Here is an 8,152-nt window from a genome sequence, read left to right on the forward strand (position 1 = left end):
CTGCCACTGTACACACCAGACGAGAATTGAATTGCCAGCGAGTAGGAGCTACTCGTGGAAGTCTTCGCCTGCAAATATCATCCAAAAGTTTGGTGCGCTTTGATGAGCGGCTGAAAAAAGATGCCAATCCAGAGAGATGTGAAAAAAAGATCTTGCACTCTCTTATCTTGGAGGCTCCTTGTGCCATCACAAGATTTAGAACGTGGGCATAGCAGTGAACGAAGAGGGCTTGTGGAATGGTTTCTTTCACTTTCGCTTGCACCCCGTTCAAACCAGATGCCATCACAGCTGCTCCATCGTAACACTGAGCGACCACTTTGTCAACACAGCCATAACTCCGCAAAAAGTCCAGCAGTCGCGTAGCTATGGCCTCTGCTCCCCTGTCCTCCGTCACATCTTCAAACTTGAAAAAACGCTCTTTTACGCCATTCTTAGTGACATAACGAAGCACATAAGATATCTGGGCCACGTTGCTAATGTCTGTTGTTTCATCCAACATAACAGCCACAAAAGGAGCCTTCCTCACCTCCTCCTTCATGCTATCTGTTAGGACTCCAGCAACAGCGCTGATCAGGTCATTCTGGATTTTCGATGATGTGCCGCTGAACACCGTTGATGTGGCGAGATGAGAGCTCAGGTCGCTGTCGTATTCTGACACTAAATCCAGCAACTCCAGATAATTCCCCTTGTTTGATGAGCCTACTCCTTCATCATGGCCCCGGAATGGCAACTCCTGTTTCCCCAAGAACAACATCCCGTTAATAATGCGTTTCAAAATGCCCCGGTTCTTCCTAACCTTTTCGTTATGAGCAACGACCTCCCGGCGTTGTTGTTCATCCAGCTGTAGCTCTATCCTGGTTCCCCCGAATGTTTTAAGCTGAATAGTAGCTTTTAGATGACTTGAAGCATTTTGGTGGTGATGGGCTGACTTGGATAAACTTCCCAAATCGCAAAATCCATCTTTAGCCCAAGACCCGCTCTCAGCCTCAAATAGCAAGCAATCCCAGCAGTACAGCTTCTGCTCCCTGGCCGAGCCGGTCATCCAGGGATAACGCACATAATTGCTGGAGTTGAAATGCCTCTCAAAAGCCATAGTTTTTTGCACCAAATTAAGCTCCGGTGTAGGTCGTCCTTTGTTGATTAACTCCAACTTCTCATTAAAAGTTAACCTTGAAAATGGTTTGGATAATACATTTGCAATGGTGTCCTCCTCTGTAGCTGCAGTGCTAACTTCGGCTTCCATCGTGATCGTGACTCAATAAACTAGCTAGCGGTGGTACGCTAACGACAGCTACCGGCGCCACAGCGGGCGGAAATTATCAAACAGTTAAGCCCGCCCACTAAGAGGGAAGATATGATTGGTCAATTTTACTGTAATTTGAAACTGGTATCGCAATGAATTATAACGGCCTGGCCCTCTGTAAACGAACAGCGGGCCTCACAGTCCTGATTGGTGGAGACACAGGCTCACAGGCTTCCACTTAACCCCTCACCTTCCAACACAGATTGAATAGACATGGTGGGTGAATAATTTATTTGCTTATATTTTTAATTGTTTAGATGTCGATTGTCAAACTGTAATTAGATAAAATAAAATTGGATAAAATCAAATCAAATTTTATTTATATAGCGCTTTTTACAACAGTTGTCACAAAGCAGCTTTACAAGTGCCGAGTCCTAGCCCCCAGTGAGCAAGCCAAAGGCGACAGTGGCAAGGAAAAACTCCCTAATTTTTTAATATATATATAAAATATATATATATTGTCACGACATCACCACGGTACTTCCCCAGTACGGCGGCACGATGTCCCCGTCACCGAGCAGACCATGGAGCGGGACCCGTTCTGCGCGTACATGATCTGCGCGGCGCGGGACGCGGAGGATGCAGAGACGGCGGAACACTTCCGCCAGACCGCGGTACGCGTGTGGAGGGAGAGAGAGAACCCCGCGTCCGTGGAACTGCCACCCCGTGCTACAGGCATCTGCGAAACGGAGGAAGAAAGCGCACCGCTCCTGGTCTTCCCCAAGGAGGAGGAGACCAGTGAGCCGTTTCAGGTGGGTGCAGGCACCTTTGCCCTCACCCCTCCCGAGGATGAGTTCAGGGAGGCGGACTCTCCGAGCGAGGAGGAGGACGAGAACTACCCCCCGTCGGAGTCTTCCGAGTCCACCATGGACTACGGTAAGGCGGAGGGAGACGATGCGGGAGACGCTCACTCTCCGTCCGTCTGCTCCGCTCCCAACACAGACTACAGTGAGGGAGAGGAGGACGACGAGACCTACCCCCCGTCGGTGTGTTCCGAGTCTACCATAGACTATGGGGAGGATGACGAGGACACCAGCTCTCTTCCCTCCAGCCATACGTTCTCTACAGGGCGACACGATGCGGAGGAAGACGTCAGTCCTCCCCCGTCCGTATACTCGGCTCCTACCGTTTATTACGGGGAGGGAGAGGAAGCCAGCCGCCCTCCGTCCGTTTGTTCATCGCCCTTTATGAGCGAGGTCGAGAGCGAGGGGGGGGACAGCGCCTCGGGAGGTTCAGGGAGCACCGTGCACCTCAGGAAGGAGGCTCCCCGGTCTCCCTCAGCGGCGAGCAGCATAGCCTGGTCCCGCTGCCCGACCCCGGAGGAATCCATGTCGCTGGGTCGGAGCGTCTCCGAGAGCGAGGAGGAGATGGAGACGTCAGGGGGCGAGGCGAAGGCATCTCCAAGAGAGCAGGGGGGTCCTGGTGTAGCCAGCGCTCCAAGGTGGGTGCGTCACGCGCCCTTGGAGCCGCCGTGGACACCAGCCGGTGCATGGCGCAAAGCCAGGACTCCAGCCGCGCCCAGAGGGAGGACTAAAGCTCCCCGAGGGAAGCCCCCTGGAGCAAGGCCAGTAAGAGCCCCAAGCGGCGCAACGCGCGCGCGGAGTCGGAACCCGAGGACCGGAGGGACCCCGCTGCCTGTACTGCCTGCGGCGTCTGCGCCTCCAGGAGGGACTCCGCCGCCTGTTCCGCCTGCCGCGTCCGCTCAGCCTGCTTTCCCCGGAGGGAGGGCGCCACCGTGTGCGCTTTGGCAGGCAGCTGGAGCGATGCCATGGCTGCCTGTCCCTATATGTTTGTCTGTTCCCCTGCGTCTCCCTAATCTCCTTTTCCCGTTCGTTCCTCTTGTGTTTCATGTACCTGTGTGTGTGTTTGTCGCTGTGCCGCTGTTTAATGTTTTCTCCCCTGTCTTCCCAGGGAGGGTGTGCTAGAGCTGTTCGCGGCGGTTCCCGCCGTCAGGGGTGACGGCTCTCGGAGGCTCGTGATCCCGGCGGCTCCGGACCTGCCCCGTCGGTGTTGGTTCGGGGCTTTCCAGCTGCGCGGGACGCTCCGGGAGTAGCGAGCCCCTGGCGGAGGGTTCTGTCACGGTGACAGCTCCGGACCCTTCCCTGTGGGCGTGTCATGACGTCGTCTGCGTGCTGTTATGTCCATGTTTGTACTTCCGTGGGTGTGGGTTGTTTGTGAGCGTGTTCGTTTGTTACACCTGTGCCTTGTCTCGAGGTCACGTGGGTCTGTGTAACTCACCTATTTAATGTGCGTTCGCGCAGTGTCGTGTGCTCGTCTTTGTCTAAAGTTCATGCCTGTGCAAGCATCCGCGTCAGCTGGCTTGCTACGTTTGTGCTGGACTTTGCGTGTTTTTGTGTAATAAACGTTTTATGTTCATCGCCAGACGCTCGTCGTGTCTCCTCCTTCCTCCCACATGCCAGCGTCACATATATAATTATATATATAATGTTTTAAGAATATTTTAGGCCCTCTGAGAGGGCGTAGAGGGCCTTGTCGGTTCCCCACTGGTAAAAAGATATGGCAGATTGTAACGTTTCAATCAGGAAGACACGGATCCAAATGCGGATTACTGATGTTTTATTTTCTTGAGTGAATACGGAGTACTCGCACAGGTGAATAACTCCGTGTGGTGTGTGCAGTGTGTGAGTGCGGTTGTCGTGGTCAGGACGGTCCGAGTTCACGCCGAGTAGACAGATGGCTGGAGGTACTAAAGGGCTAGGCTGGAGACGAGGTCTGGAACGAGAGCAGAGGTCAAAACACAGGAGAGCAATCAGGAGATAACGCTTGGTAGATGGCATGCCAACAATACTTCGCAACCCGGAAGATAGAGGAGGAAGCTTAAATAGCGTGAAAGGGGAGGGGCGATGAGCGGCAGGTGAAACGCATCTCACGGCGATCATGCGCTGTTCCTGACACAGATTTTAAATTTCACAGGTGGATTAATTAGGCAGTGTGAGCATGCACATGCTGCACTTGTTCAAACAATCTGTGTTGTACATAGTTAAAATATGGTAACTTAAACAGCAAGTACTGTTCTTACCACAAAAACTTGAGCAAACGGTCGAGCTGACTCCAGGTGAAATACTCTGTTGTGTTTGCTTCTCAATCTGCAGCAAAACGGGGAAAATGGGTTGAGGTGTTAAGCTAATTTCAAGCTAGCTTAAGGCTGCCGATGTCCTTAGCCGAGGCACTTTGATGGCCAAATCTCACTGACACCAAGCAGTTAACACAACTGAACGGTCAGTTGGCAAACATTCACAAACATAAGTATTTTAGGAGCACCACAGAATTAAGTTGTGTGTCACGCTACCACCCGCGCACTCAAAAACGACTTCAAATGAAGCAGCGCTAGTAGCTTCTAGTAGCTAGCTGGCAAACAGGCTCACGACAAGTTTTAAAAAACTGCACTGGCAAACAGGCTCACAACAAGTATTTAATGTTACATGGTGATTCTCAAAACAATTAACTACATTTGACTGCGACTTTGATAATATTCATCCAGAAAATCAAGACTTACTGCACAAAGTAGGAACGAGCACTCCAACCAACTCCAAACGTTTTTTCTCCTTGTCACGTTGAGGGCGCGAAACAAAATCCCATGCAGTATCGTGAGATTTAACATTGACACGTTATTGATTCACTTCAGTCGAACATGATATGAACAAATTCATGTACTCTCTCTGTGTTTTATGTAGTTTTTACACAATAACATTACATATCTGTTTAAAACATGAGGTAGTTGTGATAGATAGCCTACACTCAAAATGCTTACATAAATCCAAGACTTGGCTAGTCTCTTTTTTTCAGTGTATGAACGTGTGAGCAAGACAACCTGGGTGAAAACAAGAGAAAGAGAATACAACTGATAGAAACAAGACACAACCAGCGATAACCCACATACAGACCATGAACAGAGAAACAGGGAATAAACAACGAACTAACAAACTGAATCGATAACAGAGCTAGGAGGAGAGGGACTCACATGAGGAATGACCGACATGGAGTGTAACACCAAGGCGATTTTAGACACAGAAAACATGACAGTGAAACGAGACGCAGGTGGCAACAATGAGGACGGGCGTGGCAGAGGGAGAAACCATGGGAAGGAATGGGGAAACTAGGCGGGACCAGGGAGGAGGGAGGGGCTGGACGTGACAACGAGCAACATTAACAACATCGACAGACACACACACACACACACACACATATATATATATATATATATATATATATATATATATATATACATTGACAATACGAGACACAGGAGAGACGTAAATACATATATGGGCAATAACCAGATACAGACCTGTCATACACACACCCAAGGAAGGGGTCCAGGGGGGTATTCCAGAAAGCGGGGTTAACAAACTCTAAACTTAACCCTGAACTCTGAGTTGTCTTACCCCGATCTGACATACTCAGAGTTTTCGGTTCCAAAACGGCTGATCGGAGTTAAAGTAAGGGTCGCTCAACTCTGAGTAGGTTGACCCAGACAGAAGCGCGTTCACGCGTAACTATAAAAGGCATTCTTAATGGAACGCAGATAAATAGGATTTATCATGGACTTAAACGCGAAAATCAGCCGAGCATCGTATTTCACACCACTGTAGCTTAGGAGTATTAATGACTGCGTATGCAGAATATTTAGATATTATTAAACGTAAATGTAATACTGCGGTAGCTGCTAGAGAAAGGCAGTCAGCATGTCAAAGAATTGCCAACAGAGTTAATGCGTGAGTGAAAATGATATTTTTATATTTAGCAGAAGGGTGCGATTATATTATTATTTTCTCCACCTTTATAATACTGTATTGAGTTTTTAAATATTTTTTAATTGAACACTACTAATTCCAGGTCTAATCTGAGTGGTGTGAAACACACATGGCATCAGATAAAAATGAAGTATAAGAATATAGTACAAAGTGGTATGGCTGTATATAACTATATCTTATTCTTAAAATATATTCTAAAATATATTTATTTACAAGAAAAATGAAATAATGAAACATAACAGTGAATTTGACTGTAATGTATATTAAAAGGTTACAGGGTGGATGGTGGGGTGGGGTGGGTGGTGGTGCATAATTTAATGTGGAAAGCAATGATTGCAGATGGAGTCTCTGACAACTCCACCATCTCTGTTGTCACCCACATGCATGTAAGGTTCCTCATCTGTGGGCATGTCAAAGATGGTAGGCTGTCGCTCTTCCTTGGATGGTTGCAATGTTGTGTAATACCACATATGCCATTATTATGTGGCACACCCTATCAGGGGTTACTCTGAACCCCTTCAGGCACTGGAACCTGGCCTCGAGGATTCCTAGGGTCATTTAAATTCCTGCCCTGGTTTTGCTGTGGGCCTGATTGTAGTGGGACTGTGGTCCAGGTGCAGGATCTGAATAGGGAGTCATAAGGTAGGCCTATAGGACAGGCAGGGATACCCTCTGTCTCCATGAAGGAGACCGTCATAGTGTCCTATAATCACACTAGGGTTTGCAATGATTTAACTATTACACTGCATTACACTGATTTAACTATTACACTGCACTACCTCAGGCCTACTCTATTCAGATTTGTTGTACAGTGTGGAATCATACACGGATCCTGGCCATCTGGCTTCAACATTTGTGATGAGGTGGGAAGCATCACATATGATCTTGATGGGGAGAATGGTCAGTTCAATTCAATTCAACTTTATTATCATTATGCTGAAACAGGGTTGTACAGCACAATGAAACACTTTTAGGCTAGGCCTCAGTGCAATTACATACTACAAAATATCACAGCAGCAATTACATACAACATAGTGCAAGACGGTCATGGTGCAAGCCAGGCAATAGACATTAAATAAGCAAGGTAAAAAAATGTAAAATAGATAACAGTATAAGGTATGAAATATAAAAATATAAGTACAGTATGTACAGTGTGTGTGAGGTAGGTAAATGGGACAGGGATAAAGTGCATGGTGCATGGTGCCAAAGGGCTGGTGGACTGGTCTCTGGACTGGTGGCAAATCTGAGATATAGTCAGGGGGAGGTAAGTCTATATATGTCCAGTTTGAGAGAAAGTGGCTGGTGGCAATAGCTACGTTAGTTTTGTTACCATTAAAGATAAGTACATTATTCATTAAGTATTATAAAGGTTAGTACCTGTACATTAATGCTATGGATGGATTTTCTGTTTATGTAATCGCCTTCATGTTCTAATGGTGCTGGAATAGGTAGCATATGTAGGTTCCATCAATGCAGCGAACCCCTCTAGGAAATCCTTAAAATGTAAATGGAATTAAGTTTGTTATATACTGCTTCTCCTTTGCTTAATTTCTTTATTGTCCGTGTGAATTAAAGACAAAACAACGATGCTGTGGAATTCCTCTTTGATGTCCATAACTGGCTTATGCCCAGGAAACACCACAAAACTGGGCACTAGTCAATTTAATGCCAGACATAGTTTTCGGACAGACCGACATACAGTAGCTTTGCTGACAGATCCCGCATCTTCTACACTATAAAAAAAACTTCCACTAGCAAAAAATGAAGAGCGATGTATAAAAATCTGGAGAGAATTTAGGGCTGATCCGCGATGTGTAATATTTGAAATGTGACGCTTAATAATTTTATTGATGTAAGTATTGGATTGTGCTGAAAAACGATAATGTTCATTAAAAAATTATCCGAAAATGATAGTAGGCCTATGTCTATTTGGGGTTTTATAAGGCGTTCCCGACGAAGAACTCAGCGAATAAACTGAGTTTCAATATCCACATGATCTTCGAGGAAAGGACACGTCATGATGACGTGTTTGTAACTCTGGGTCAGGTCCAAGTTAACCTGCCAGCGAGCAGGT

This window comes from Brachyhypopomus gauderio, chromosome 1, assembly GCF_052324685.1.
Source record: "Brachyhypopomus gauderio isolate BG-103 chromosome 1, BGAUD_0.2, whole genome shotgun sequence".
In the NCBI taxonomy this organism is placed as follows: domain Eukaryota; kingdom Metazoa; phylum Chordata; class Actinopteri; order Gymnotiformes; family Hypopomidae; genus Brachyhypopomus; species Brachyhypopomus gauderio.